The sequence below is a fragment of the Perognathus longimembris genome, chromosome 13 (assembly GCF_023159225.1).
Source record: "Perognathus longimembris pacificus isolate PPM17 chromosome 13, ASM2315922v1, whole genome shotgun sequence".
In the NCBI taxonomy this organism is placed as follows: Eukaryota; Metazoa; Chordata; class Mammalia; order Rodentia; family Heteromyidae; genus Perognathus; species Perognathus longimembris.
The window spans coordinates 23,023,018-23,038,764 of record NC_063173.1 but is presented as its reverse complement, the minus strand read 5'-3'; the positions used below and the strand labels follow the sequence as shown (position 1 = coordinate 23,038,764).

Genomic DNA, 15,747 nt, shown 5'->3' with positions numbered 1-15,747 from the left:
AAGAGTTTTGTTTAAGTAGTTCAGTTTGATGGTGTCTTTTGTCAAGTGGGTTAAGTTTAGGTGCAAAGTAGTAAAACTGATATTTTGTGAGAACAATGAATGCTGACAATCCCATTTTACAGATGATGTAACTGGAGACATTTAGTTTCCTCTTGAAATGGACATAAGCCCTGTAACTGGAAACTGATTTAAAATGAAAGCTTTTTGCTCAGCTTTGTCATGTGGTCCTAAGTGAGTTATGTTTTCATTCCCTTGATTGTGTACTTGGAGCATCTTATCCCATTGTCTTTGATATTTTTCTCTTAGGAAGCGAGGCAATCTCTGAGAAAAGCCAGGCCAGATCTTTTAAAAGTGAAATCTTTAAGTTGTTTTGAAGAAGATATAAAAAAAGGATAGCAAGATACTTCCATAGTTCTTGTTGTGTCTATGTTTTTGAGAGTGTGCAAAAGACCTAAGATGGGGAAGGACTAATGCATAGTGTCTAATTCAGCTCCCAATGGTCTGCAGTGTTTAGTTGAGCAAGTTGTTGCTATGGTAGCAATTGCTCGAGACACAGATGTAGGGTCTTGTTACCCTTAAGTCATTCTTTAAAAAATAGGTGGCTATAAAAGCCACCATTTCATTTATGTAAGTTGTGACTTGGACCATTTTAGTCCAGATTCTTGGAAGGTAAAAAGGAAAAACATTGGCAAAAGGCATATCATATCTAATAAGCAATCATTATATCTTAAATTATCACAGAAACTTGGAAGAGAAGAGTAATGTCTTCACTCAAACTACATATTTTATGTTTACTTTAAAACTGCATTTATTTAGAATATGAAATTGTACAGTTTTATATTCTACTTTCTTTACCCAATATTTCATATATAACTGCAATTATTTGTTTCTACTAGCTGTGAACTCCTTGAAGTCATTAGTTTTACATCAGTTATTTTTTGTTTTTCCAGAGTACAGAGAACTCATTCAATGATGATGAGTAACTATGATATACTCTCGGAATTATGACCCTTATGTAATTAGCCCATAGTTACCAAATCTTTACTTTTCTCTTTTTATGAGCTTTTCCCTTTTAAATTTCTGCCACAGATTGAGAAATGCTTGAAAACGATGAAGTGCCATACATATGCTATCTAGCAAGTTCAGACCTAGTTGACGTTCTATATTCACATGAGTTGTTTTGGTCTTTATCCAGTTGATAATGCAGCTGTTATTTTAATAATCGTCTAAGTACATATTTGCACAACAGGCGGTGTCAACTCATCTAAGTTACTTGGTGTTATTTGCCTGATACTTTAAATTACAGAGTTCCATTACTGAAGTCATTATTTGTTGTTAAGAGGGAGTGGTACTGAGAGTAGCAACAAGAAAAGTTTCTTAAAATTAGGATCAAAACTAGGCCTTTTTAGATGTCTTTAAATTATCTTTAATGATCTAGAATAAAAGAACAGCCTGTCTTATTTGTTTTCATCAAGTGTACTCTGTAGAAAACAGTAAATTGATTAAAAAGATAAATGAATTTTAAAACAGTATTTTTTTTTTGGCTTTTGCTACATGATTGCTTTTTAAGTGTTCTGTCACTACTATGTGAACAGAATTAGGGAGAGAAAACTAAGTAAGGATAGGAATCCTTTCCTTTTTCTGAGAATGATATTGTACTGCAATGTGAGCCTACAATATTTACCCCACAAGGAATAAAGATAGTCAGCTGCTGGAGATCCGGGATTGAATTTTGTTGTCCTGTATCCTCATAGATCCCTATTCATGCCATGCATCCTGTGGGCTCTCAGAAATGTTAATTGTATTGCTAGATAATGTCTTTATCTCAAATTAAAAATAAAGGGGAAAACACCCAATAATAACTGTGACTTAATATTTTATTAAAAATCATTGAGAATCATTTCAGTAAGCTAAAATATTTTTGCAGAATTACAAATTTTTCATTTTTCCACTAAAGTTTTTATGTTTTGCTGAAAGAAAAAAGAAAGCAAGGGACATGAAAAAAGAGATAAAAGAGAAAAACAATTATTGAGTGAACTGTTACAAAATAGATTTGCATATCAAATTTTTGCCATTGCCAATTTTTTATTTGATTCTCGTCTAGTGACCTTGCTGTCTTATGTTGTATTTATGAAATACATAAAATTTTCTATAGTCAAAACATCAAAATGAAAGAGTTTTGTAAAGTAAGTCACATTATCTTTGTATAAATAGCCTTTGTAGATTTGTGGTCTGTATTTTGATTTTGTGATGAACTGCCTTTGTAAAAATTCTTTTTGAAAAATAAGCCAGGCACTGGTGGCTCACGCCTGTACTCCTAGCTACTCAGGAGGCTGAGATCTAAGGACTGTGGTTCAAAGCTCAAAGCCAGCTCAGGCTAGAAAGTCCATGAGACTCTTACCTCCAATTAACCACCAGAAAAACTGGAAGTGGCACTTTGGCTCAGGTGGTAGAGTGCTAGCCTTGAGCTGAAAAGCTCAGGGACAGCACCAAGGCCCAGAGTTCAAGCCCCATGACCAAAAAAAAAAAAAAAAAAAAAAAAAAACCCAAACCCAAACGAAACAAAACAAAACAACAAAACAAAACACTCTTCTAAAACTTGATCATGCTTTCATGTTGACAAACTTTTATACTGACTACTATTTTCCTTTTTAACTGTTCTAGAATTTTGTTTCAGTAGGGCAATATTTGTAATAATCAATTTGGTTCAGAGGTGAACTGGTGGGCTTAGGAAATACAAAATAATTACTTTTTTCCTGATTTACAAAATACTGATTCTGACCAATATTGATTCTGGACTATTAATGTAGGTTTTTTTTTTTTTTTGGCCAGTCCTGGGCCTTGGACTCAGGGCTTGAGCACTGTCCCTGGCTTCTTCCCGCTCAAGGCTAGCACTCTGCCACTTGAGCCACAGCGCCGCTTCTGGCCGTTTTCTGTATATGTGGTGCTGGGGAATCAAACCTAGGGCCTCGTGTATCCGAGGCAGGCACTCTTGCCACTAGGCTATATCCCCAGCCCATTAATGTAGTTTTAAGAAATTAAAGCGAAGGGTGTTTTTCTTGGTGTAGATAGAAGAGATAATCATAGAATCTTAGAGTGTTAGTGACTTCAAAAGAGAAGTATATTAGGAGAGATAGAGTAGGTCCTGTATGAGTGTATAGTGAACTTGACTGGAAACGGCAAAGATTTTAAAAGAATGAACCATCTTGACCCCCAAGGAGATTCTGGTTAGTAAATGTGATGTGGAGACCAGAGATCCGAATTTTATGGGTGTTTTCTATGAGAATACATAATCAGCTAAGTTTTAGAACAAATTTCAATTTATAACCCACTATAAGAATTCCTTTTACAAACTTCCTAAAAAAGAACCACCCAGTTCACGTTTGAAAACTTCTGTTTTGTGAGGCAACCTATTCCTTTGCTTTCAAAGAGTTATCTTAGATATGACTAAAATCTATCACCTTATAATTTCTGTCCAATAGTATTATTGATTGGGAGAGAAAAAATTAAAACTTACTTTCAATCTATATTGACCATATTAAACTAAATGTGTTCAATTTCCCTAACTCTTCTCTGTTAATTTGAAAATGGTTTTAGTTGGTTTCCTTAGTTGCAATATGGAATAACTGTGTAGATCAGCATTATCAAAAAGTCTGATATGGGGCTAGGGATATAGCCTAGTGGCAAGAGTACCTGCCTCGGATACACGAGGCCCTAGGTTCGATTCCCCAGCACCACATATAGAGAAAACGGCCAGAAGCGGCGCTGTGGCTAAGCCAGGGACAGTGCTCAGGCCCTGAGTCCAAGGCCCAGGACTGGCCAAAAAAAAAAAAAAAAAGTCTGATATCCTGGGGACCCTAAAAACTGTTTCAGAGGGTCTTCAAATTCAAAACTGTTTTCATCCTAGTATGAAGTTGTTCATTTGCTTTTTCTTTGTATGAACAATTGCACTGGGGATGAGTGTAATTTCAGGCAAAACTGCTGATGTCAGTTGAGTACTGGTGGCTTATGCCTATAATCCAAGCTATTCAGGAGACAGATCTGAGGGTCATGATTCAAAGCCATCTTGGGCAGGAAAGCCCATGAGATTCTCCTCACCAGTTAATTCGCAAAAAGCTAAATGTGGAGTGGTGGCTAAAGTGCTAAACACTAGCCCTGGGTGAAAAAGCCAAAGGACAGTGACTACACCCTGAGTTCAAGCCTCAGTACAGAAAAACAACAACAACAAAAACAGCTGATGTCTTAGCAAAAATCAGGACAGGGGCACCAAACTGTATTGACTTATTCTCATCATTCCACAGGAAAATTGTACAAACATGCTGAGTATTGTTTTGATTTGCATTTCCTTTATGGCTAGAGATGTTGAATATTTCTTCCTTTGTCTATTGGCCATTTTTCCTTCTTCTTCTGAGAAGTCTGTCTTTAAGTCATTAACTCATAGATTAATTGGAATGTTGGCTCATTGAGGGTTTAATGTTTTAAGCTCTATGTATGTATTCTGGATATTAGGCCCTTGTTTAATGTATAGTTTGCAAAAATCTTCCCCCATTCTGTAGGCTGTCTTTTTAGTTTATAGGCTATGTCCTTTGCCATGTAGAAACTTTTAAATTAGTTCTTGACCTGAGTTTTAAATATGCAAGTTGATTGCAATACCATTTATCAAGTCTTTCAAGTGCTTTGTTATGCTTCTGGATCTTTACTCAATAAATTTCTTCTTGTGAAAAGGAGTCACAGTGTTTCCCCATCTCCTTCTTTTAATAGTTTCATGGTTTCAGGTCTTACATTGAGGTCTTTGATTGATTCTGAGTTGAAGCTGGATCATGGTGATATATAAGGAGCTAGTTACAGTTTTCTGCATGTGGACATGCACTTTTCTCAGCACCATTTGTTGAAGGGGCTATTTTCTTAATGAATTTTCAAAAAATGTGAAACAGTCCTGAACTGGAAGTTTCAGATGATTGAACTAGCTGAATCTCTAAAATTCATTATTATTATTATTATTATCCTTTTTTAGAACATACCACCATTCTAATGCAACATGGTTCCCAAACTTTATTTCTTACCCAACTTCCTCTGAATACTTTGTGAATACCTTCTTAATTGTCAGCTTCAGTACCTAAGAATAGATTAGATTGAGAGAGAACAAATGAATAGGTCACTATGAATTGGCTTTAATAACCATCTTTGGAGAGTTTTCTTTTAATTTAATTTTATTGTAAAGGTGATGTACACAGAGCTTACAGTTATATAAGTAAGGTAATAAGTACATTTGGTTTCCAACAGTGTTACCTCTCCCTCATTTTATCCTTCTCTCCCTCCCCTTACCTCCCTCTCCCCAAGTTGTAAAGTTCATTTACAATGTAGTGTCTAGTGAGTATCACTTTACATTGGTTTACTCTTTGTCCCACTATTTCTGAGATTTTTAAGAATAGCAAACACTTCTATTTTATAGAAGAAGTAAACTCTTCTTTCAGAAGAATGTTGGACTGGCTAGGATTTTAGTTATCTTTCTTATTACCTTATAAATATTTTTAAATTTTGCTTTAGAAATATAATTAATAATAGCCAAACCCTTACTTTCTATCCACTACTGTGATGTTTTTAGCTATTAGCTATTACAGTAAAAATTGTGTATCACAGTTTGATATCAGTTTTTTTGAAAATAAAAGTTCTCATTATATTTGTATTTAATTTAAATTCAGCATTATTTTACAAGATAAGGAAAGTAGTCAGCATTATGAAATTTAAGAAACACGGGTTTAGCTTATTGAAGCTATAAGTTTGTAGTAATAAATATTGAAAGAAAAAAGTTATAATAGTAATTTTTTGAAATTGACTCATTTTTTGTGAAGGCAAATGATAAAAATTTTATGTAAAATCACCTTCCTAAGAAAATACATTTGAATTTACCATCAATATTTTTAATGTATTTTCAATATTATATTGAATATTTATATTGAATATTAATATACACATAATGAAGAATTAATATTTTCTCAAAAGTTGCCTGAAAAAATGTTTTGAAGGCTATTCTTTAAATCAATAAATTAAAGAAAGTTAAACTATTAAGTGCTTCCACAGACATTTGCAACAAAAATCTGTCCAACTTTATGTTAAAATATAGCATTGCATGTTGAAAACGCAGGCCAAGAACTAACTTTCTTTGTCAGATGCCTGTGTCTCATACACGATTGAGGTTTAAAGTCAGACCTGGCAGAAAAGTTTCAGAGACTCCATTTCCAAAAGATCTAGTGAAAAACTGGGCTTGGAAATGCAGCAGCGAGTGGTATTCACTAGACACTATGATGAAAATGAACTAATAAAACATGTTGAAAGGGATGGGAGGGAAAAACTGGGACAGAGCATGGGAAGGTGAGATATTGTCCCAAAAGAAATGTACTTATTGCCTGACATGAACCTGTAACCCCTCTGTACATTAACCTCTATAATAACAATAAAAAAAAGATGGGTTTGAGGTTATGGCTCAAGTGGTAGAATGCCAGCTGAGCAAGTCAAGCCTCAGTATGGACACACACACACACAAACTTGATTATGACCATCTTATTATTTTAGTAAGTATAGTTTATATTTTAGTTTAGTTACAGAGTAGTATTATATGCATGTATGTATGTATGTACTTATTTAATCAGTGAATTATTTAAATTTTTTTGCTATTATAAACACAATCATTGTGTGTGATGGATGTTTTATTACGTTTGTGATTAGTTTCTTAGAATATATTTTGAAAGTAGTTCTGTAGTTAAATAATAGTTTAGTATCATTGACTTTCATGGGTGGAAATCTATTTAATCCAATTGCTATGTGATGCTTGAGTCTTCTAAAATAGTGAAAAAAACGGTGAGTGAGGTGGTTAAGAAAAGAAGTGGGTGTGGCCTAGAGAAAGCTTTATGCAGGATTAAAAATATTAGCTTGAAAGCTTTTAAAGTCTGATTATATGAGGGAAGAATGTTTTTATTTGCTGTTTACCTTTGATCTATTGCTATTTTTGGCAGAGTGGGACACACTTTTGAGAAAATGCTTATGGTTTCTTCATTTGATGTCAAGATACTGGTTTGAAGTTACCCTGTAAGTCTGAGGATCTTTTAAAAATTATTAAAAAACCTAATATTGATTTTCTTTTGGTTCCCAGGCTAATAGCAATATTTCCCTAGATACGATTTCTATTGAATTGTATAAGTAAAATATTGTATGTTATACATAGCTTCATTGTTTTAGGATTCATCCAGATATATTATGTCAAAAATACCAATAAGATTAAGAAAAGAAAAAGAAACTTGGAGCTCACTATCAAATGTTAACTTTTTGTGTGAAATTATGCTTTAATTTGTAAAACTTGCATATTTACATAAACATATACATACACATGATTGATTTTCACATATATATGATTTTCTGTAAGTTGCTTCTTAATGTACATGCTAAATTTTTATTCAAAATTGAATTGTGATAATTTTATTATTTTAAGAAATATAGTTTATATTCTAAGTTTAAATTGTTACAGAGAAGTATTGTACGTGTGTAACAAAACACTTGTTCAGTCAGTGAATTGTTTCCAATTTTTGGCTATTAAAAATGCTGTAATAGGGGCTGGGGATATAGACTAGTGGCAAGAGTGCCTGCCTCGGATACACGAGGCCCTAGGTTCGATTCCCCAGCACCACCTATACAGAAAACGGCCAGAAGCGGCGCTGTGGCTCAAGTGGCAGAGTGCTAGCCTTGAGCAAAAAAAAGAAGCCAGGGACAGTGCTCAGGCCCAAGGCCCAGGACTGGCCAAAAAAAAAAAAAAATGCTGTAATAAACACAAACATTACATGAGATGTATGTTTTATTTTTGTGATTAGTTTCTTATGATACATTTTGGAAGTAGCACAGTAGATTCAAAGCATAGAAATACTAAAATTTCTAAATAGTTACTGTTAAGGAAATTAGCAGTTAAGAAAATTGTTCAGAAAATAGGCCTCAATTTCAAATTCATCCAGTGATATATAGAAATTCTGATTTTTCTCCTTCATCACCAATACATTTAAAAACAAGATTAAAAATATTTTGCTGAAATACATAGAAAAATGTTTTACTTAATCTTATTAACTATCTGGGAGGTTAATATTTTATGTTTTTTCGTATTTCTCCATCGAACATCTTCCTTTAAATTTTTCTATGTATCTAAGAATTTACTTATTTATTTTTTGATTTTTAAAATTATCTTTAGTTGCACAAGGGAATTGCCATTTAATGAAGCAGTTTATGAATACAAAGTAGTTATACAAAGGGCTTTCAATTTAGCATGTCAATTTATGTGTACAATGATGAATGCCACCCCTTCTGTTATTTTCCCACCTCCATTTATTTGAACCCATCTATCCCTTCAAGTTACCCAGTTCCATTTTCACTTATGTACATTGACTTTTGTGAATGTATTTGCTGGCCATTCCTCTTTCCATTGGCCTGTGTATTTTTATATTGAAGTATAGAAATACTTTTTTTAATTTAGTAAATTAAGGATATATAGAATATATGACAATTAAAGAAATGGAACACATCACCACCATAGTTAGATGTAAAAATCTGTAGCACAGACTGGATTAAAATTTAAATGCTTGGGATGTGGGCGTATTAATTCTTCATGTTGCTTCTTTATCCTTGACTTCCCTGAATGGGGAAGTATGCACTAAAGTATTTTTTTTTTTTTTAGACTAATGAACTCTATGGCACCAGAATGTATTTTCTTTTAGTTGTTTGCTCTTGACTTTACCAATAGTGCAAGTCAGTTGATAATGATATTCAAAGTTGTTTTTACCTTATGTGTCAGGATCTTGACAAATAAGATTTATTGACTTTGTGTCAGTATATATGAGAATATTATTTGTCCTAAATGTCTGAAATCTAACTTGTTTCAGGATTTGAAGTATTCCAGTGTTAGATTTCATAACACATTAAGAATTGAATTAAAAAATTAGAGTTGAATTAGAAAAAAATTAGATCTATGTTAACCTTAATTTTTTTCTGGTTGCACTTTCCTTTGTCCTTCTCCCTCATTGGTTACACCACAGTGTAACAATGGGACATATGTGTACCTCACACAATTCCAATACTTCTCAACAAAACAAGGTCTGATTTTTTTTTTTTAAAGTGCACAGGTACTAAAAATCCTTTTTAGGTATGCAGTATTTTTTTTTACACCTTTATTTCATGAGCATCATCTTCACAAAGAAATTATAATTTGTAATTCAGGAGAGGATAAAATGTGAAAATACCTTCCCCCCTCCCCCCGAACTAGTTATCCTGCAGCATTTGAATAGTTAGAACACTGTGTGTTCAGGTAGAGTTGTGTGATATCCCAGATAAAATTATCATTCTGAGTCCCAGAACCCCCTGAAAGGAAAAAAAAGAACATAATACCAAAAATTATTGCGCTGTCTTCCCTTAGTCAGATTCCTTTACAATTCTTGCATCTGTGGAAGTGGGCTTTGTGGAATTGCTGAAAACTAATGAGACTGGTGTGAGGAAGGTATGAGGACCATTCCCCTCAAAAAGAAGGAAAGCAAAGAAGCCTAATGGGTATAATAGCCAGGATGCTTAAAGCTATCTGGGTCTGAATTATCTATCAATCAAAATTAGAAAATGGAAGTAGGCAAAGACATATTTTAGGGCCTGGAAAACGGATGAAATAGATATTTACATGCCATTCCAGATTAAATTCAGATGCAAATACCTAATTAATTAAGGCTATTGTTTTCTCTAATGGAAAAGTTGAGCATAGAAGTTTCTACAAATGATATTGATCAAGAGTGATTTTTCAGGCTGGGGATATAGCCTAGTGGCAAGAGTGCCTGCCTCGGATACACGAGGCCCTAGGTTCGATTCCCCAGCACCACATATACAGAAAACGGCCAGAAGCGGCGCTGTGGCTCAAGTGGCAGAGCGCTAGCCTTGAGCGGGAAGAAGCCAGGGACAATGCTCAGGCCCTGAGTCCAAGCCCCAGGACTGGCCAAAAAAAAAAAAAAAAAGAGTGATTTTTCAGAATGAATTTTTTTTAAGCCTAGTTAGCTCTAACTAACTTAGATGTTTACTAGCTGTGTTTTTTTAAAATGCAAAATGAATCAAACCAGGACAGGACAGTAGGCCTCAATTGGAAACTCAAACTCCATTCTTACTTTCATTTGAACACTACTCATAGCCATCTTCATATTCTTAAAAGAATACAGTCTCTGCAACAAAAGTTTCTTTGTTTTCATGGAATTAAGTGTTCTGTATTTAGACAAAACAATAAAAATAAAATACCAAACTGCCTTCTGATGGTGGTGGTTGTGGAGAGAGGAAACCATAGATGCTTAGAGACACAAAGTGGCTCATTGTGCTAGTTACATTTTTATAAGACTTGCTCTGTGTGTTTGAGTTGCATCTGTTACCTCTTCAGCCCAAACCAAAGTGTGTGTGAGTGAAAGAATTTTGGATTGAATTGGGGCTTATACAGGATGAATTGTACATAGGCTCAGCACATAATGGGTACCATACTTTAGGACAACAACTGCCTCATTTCTTAAGAATTCTACATGGAAGGAATTCTTGTTGAGCATATTTGACATATTCTTTATGAAGCTATTTTATTTTAACATGTAGCAGTAAGTTAAACAGCAATAAGTTAAACACAAATGTAGTTTGTCTTACTCCCTTTATCAAAAAAGTCTCCCTTTTTTTTTTTTTTTTTGGCCAGTCCTGAGGCTTGGACTCAAGGCCTGAGCACTGTCCCTGGCTTCTTTTTTTTTGCTCAAGGCTAGCACTCTGCCACTTGAGCCACAGCGCCACTTCTGGCCATTTTCTGTATATGTGGTGCTGGGGAATTGAACCCAGGGCCTCATGTATACGAGGCAAGCACTCTTGCCACTAGGCCATATCCCCAGCCCCCTCCCTTTTGTTTTTACCTATACTTTTAAGCACTACTTTATTCTTGATATTCTGTTAAAAGCCATAATAGATGGAAATGTTAGATTTTTAGTTGTAGAATAATAAGATAATAGTTTTATTTGGCATTATAATCTTAACAAAATTTGCTAGAACAGATGAAGACATGACAAGTAAACATAGTATGGTTTGTAGTCAGAATGTGTATTTTTCTTTTTTTATTGCTTATTGTAAAGGTGATGTATAGAGGCCTACAGATACGTTAGTCAGGTATTGAGTACATGTCTTTTTTTTTTTTTTTTTTTTTTGCCAGTCCTGGGCCTTGGACTCAGGGCCTGAGTACTGTCCCTGGCTTCTTCCCCCTCAAGGCTAGCACTCTGCCACTTGAGCCACAGCGCCGCTTCTGGCCGTTTTCTGTATATGTGGTGCTGGGGAATCGAACCTAGGGCCTCGTGTATCCGAGGCAGGCACTCTTGCCACTAGGCTATATCCCCAGCCCATAGTACATGTCTTTTTGAAGAGTGTCACCTCTTCCCTCATTTTCTCCCAGTTTTTTCCTTTGTGCCCCCTCCTCCACAAGTTATATAGTTCATTTTCAATATAGTGTCTAGTGAGTGTCACTGCTGAATTAGTTCACCCTTTATTCCACCATTTCTGTGCGTCCCCTTCCACTTCCCAAATCAGATAACCTGACATACAAAAGATAAAGAAGTCAAATTAGGGGCTGGGAATATGGCCTAGTGGCAAGAGTGCTTGCCTTATATACATGAAGCCCTGGGTTTGATTCCCCAGCACCACATATATAGAAAACGGCCAGAAGTGGCGCTGTGGCTCAAGTGGCAGAGTGCTAGCCTTGAGCAAAAAGAAACCAGGGACAGTGCTCAGGCCCTGAGTCCAAGGCCCAGGACTGGCAAAAAAAAAAAAAAAGAAGTCAAATTATATAGAATGTATATTTTGTTAATAAAACCAAATGCAATTGACTTATACTTTCTCATTTCATTTTGTATCTGAATTTTCAGGTCACTTTCATGAATTCAAAGGCCGTTTACCAGTGATTTCTGGGTGCTGGGGCTGATTTTTGTGTATAATTGTAAGTATTGAATTATTTGCTATTTTCTCATTATGTAGTGTAACAGTTACAGCTTATAAATAAACTCATTTTGTGCATGAATTTTGATTAGAGATTTTGCATTTTGGTAACTGTTCTGTAAGTATTGCTAGCTTTTTACCAGCACGTTTTGGGGAGAGGAATATAGAAAAATGCCAACTGATGATAAAGCCTATTTGCTGTGATTTCCAGTAAGAGGACACAGTGCAAGCCCCATTACAATAAACCTAGCGAATACATTTCTTATGTTTTTGAGAACAGGTATCAAATTTAGAAATGGGTTACCTTAAAGATTCTACTCTGTATACACATGAATAATTTACCCTGTTAACTTCTTACATCTTCTGGTTATCTGGACTTGAAAAGTGTTATGTGCCTGTGCTCAGAGAAAAGATGTGAGATGATACAGAATTCAAAGAGCTGTCAGTGCATGAGGAGATTATGTACTAAGGATCCAAAGACTCATTTGGTGAATGTGTAATGAATAGCAAAATGGTGGTATTCTTGCTCTTTGTACCATCCCTGAAACACCTTTATATTTTAAATGATATTTTGGAAAACAAAGTACTCTTATTCAGGAAACAAAGTAAATTTTAAGAAAAAAATGCAATAAAACTGCAAGAAAGATCTATTAAAAGTACTTTAATTAATGTACGTATTTATACATACACACATTATATATATGTTATGTAGAAGTAGTTGAGAGTATATGGCAGGCATTAAAACATCTCCATGTATAAGCAAGCTCACATTTAAGAACCTCCAGCTTAAAATGAATTTATGTGTATATAGTCTTGTAGATCACTGACATTTAAAAGGCTATTTGATAACAGTAAAAGCAGCAAAAGCACAGGAAACTTTCTCTTTATTAGTGTACAGCTATAATGAAGCCTTAGAAAATGTATTTCTAGGAAGGTATTTGAAAAAACTGATTTGGTAAGTTAGAGTTTAGGTGATTCAGTTTTTAAGCAGAAAGCAGTGAAAATTTATTTGGCATTGGCTTTACCTTTGTTTTAGTTGGTAGCGTTCCTTGCGACAAACATTTTGAACCAATTTTTAAGAAAATAGTGTCCATGTTTAATATATAGTTTGTGCATTTTGTATACTCTTAATATTTTAAGATTGACTAAATTGTTATTTTTAATGAAACTCACAATTTACATTTTATTATCTGAAGACTTCTTTATTACTTCAAACACATAATTTTATAAACTGTGACTCATTTAGATTAAATATAAGCATTTAATTTGTGCAAGACATATTGGTGAGGATTAGGAACAAAGAAGAGAAAGAAAAATCTATGAAGAGCTCTTGGTGAAAACTGAATTCGAAGGAGCTGAACATATCCTGTTAGAAATCTATGTCAAAGGAATTTTGAGCTGTCCAAATCTTATCTTAGTTATTTTGTCTTTTTTTAAAAAACAAAAAATCAAAACCAAAAACATCCTTTCTCTTTTCCTTCATATCGTTCATTCTCTTTAGTAAGTTTTTAGGATGATTAAAAGCTTTAAAGTGACTAATATAATCACCATCATTCTACCACAGGGCATTAAAACATAATATCTTATCAAATAAAAGCTTTGTTTTCTAAATTCTTTACCGAGACACACATAGGCTAACTTCGAATGAAGGTGATTTAATTATCTGAAAAAAATTTCTTCTGTTCTAACGAAGAACAAGCTAAGATTAGAAGGCCACTGTCAATATAGTTTGCATATAGTTATTTGTGGAATTTAACTTAAGCAATTCTAAAATACTACTAAGTCAGATTTAACTTATTACTGAGAATGAAGTTATGCTAGTCCAACAGGCCTAAATAAATTATTTTCTAGACTTGAGCATCTTCCAATTTAGGACATGGACCTTGGCTGTCTTTGGGTCGTTGATCTCAAGCTTTGTTTAGACCATCTCCTGACTACACAACCTTTGTGATAAAGAGATATTATGGGATGCTATGACTACATTAAATGAGATGAAACTGACATGGCATCCAGAATGTTGAATTTCTCTTTCTTTCATTTATTGTGAAATTTGTTCACCACTTACACTGAATAAGGCAGATAAATATAGAAATACTAACCTAGTCAGACCTGAGAACAAGCCAATGGGATCAGTGACAATAGCTTATATAATGAGCCCTAAATTCTATGTCCTGCAACTGCTTATTTGCTATATGATCTACAACAGAAAGTTATACCTAAGGGCCAGGAGGAAGCATCTTAGTAAGGTATGCAGAAGCTGGTCACTGAGATAAGGAAAGTGGGATATTGTTTTGCACATCCATAATGAATGGGCCACACCAAGAGTGTGTGAGAACCGATTGGAATCTAGCTACTCACATCTACCCAGGTCAAAAGAGGAACTGTAAAGGAAATGACTTTCTCTTTAGAAACTATATCTTGTTTTAGTGAAGCTTTACTTTTCCTTCTTAAAACAGAAAGATTACCTCTCCTAAAGCAGGCATTGTTTAAAGAGACTTTTTTGAATATTAATATCCCACACTAAAATTTTGCCTTTAATGAAAAAATAATTATGTAATTCTGACTGTCAGTTTTATCAGAGTAGTGAATAACTTATAGAACAACAAAACAACAACACAACCACAAAAAAACAAAGGTAGTTCAGTAGATACCTTGCTTTTCTAGTTTACCCATGCCACTTCAGTAATTTGAAAATGAATACCTTTTAAATAAAAATCTGTTTCAGTTTGAGGTCTCTAATAGGATCCTCCAAAAACTGCTATTTTATTGTCTGGCACAAAAAGTGATTATTTAACCCCAGATGGAAGTAGATCATCTGATTTACTGACATTTCAATGACTGAATTTTATAAAAACTCTGTGAAATGAATAATAATTATGCTTGCAAAGAAAAAGGCCTCAAACATGATTTGTTGTATAAATTCAGTTCTTTTTCCATATCATCACCATGTCCTCTTTTTTTTTTGCCAGTCCTGGGCCTTGGACTCAGGGCCGGAGCACTGTCCTTGGCTTCTTTTTGCTCAAGGCTAGTATTCTACCACATGAGCCACTGAGCCACTTCTGGCCTTTTCTATATGTGTGGTGCTGAGGAATCGAACCCAGAGCTTCATGTATACAAGGCAAGCACTCTACCACTAAGCCATATTCCCAGCCCACCAATTCCTCTTTCAGAGTAAATTTCAGTTCTCTGTTGTTTTTATCACTATCTCAATTTCACTTGATTGCTGTATAAATATTTTTGAAAAGTTTAAGGTGGAGTAAGAGATAGCAGAGAGTTTACTACCATTTTATTTCTTTATATTCTTGGAGCATTTGGTTCTTCCTGACATTTTCCTGTTTGTCTGTTTCAAAATTGCTATACCTCATGCTAGCACTGAAAAATTTTGAATCTCAGAGTTTTTTTTCTTTTTTTAGGAAACAAACAAAAAGAATCATGAATTCATGTCTTTGTGATGATTTAAAATGGAGAGAGATCTATTTCAAACAGCCCTGCCCAGATCAAAGCACTCTTAGTAAGAGCATCAGTGACTTTTTAAAAAAAGGAGATCTAAGTGCATTATCTTTAAAAAATATTATTCCAGGCTAATCTTGACATAGAGCAGGTAAATAAAAAAGATGAGCTGTGAAAATCCACAAATAGGTCTTGAATGCCATTTTCCATGACAACGGGAGCTGCCCAAAGAAAGCATTAATGCTGGGAATGTAAGGAATTTAAAATTGTGCCTTCTCAGTTTTA

At 34.4% G+C, this 15,747-nt stretch overlaps 1 protein-coding gene across 14 annotated transcripts in view; it reads left to right on the top strand.

Annotated features, from left to right (window-relative positions):
• Sox6 (SRY-box transcription factor 6) overlaps positions 1-15,747 on the top strand; it is a 538,528-nt gene that overhangs the window by 78,018 nt on the left and 444,763 nt on the right. For 6 of the 14 annotated variants that reach the window (XM_048360339.1, XM_048360335.1, XM_048360334.1 and 3 more), the window contains exon 3: positions 11,943-12,013. The exons of 2 other annotated variants lie outside the window; for them this stretch is intronic. The gene's annotated coding sequence lies outside the window, so the exon portion shown is untranslated. Of the gene's footprint in view, positions 1-225; positions 236-4,116; positions 4,123-7,013; positions 7,087-9,452; positions 9,530-11,942; positions 12,014-15,747 lie in introns of those variants that run through there. 6 more of the 14 variants (XM_048360343.1, XM_048360342.1, XM_048360337.1 and 3 more) reach the window with 3 other exon arrangements.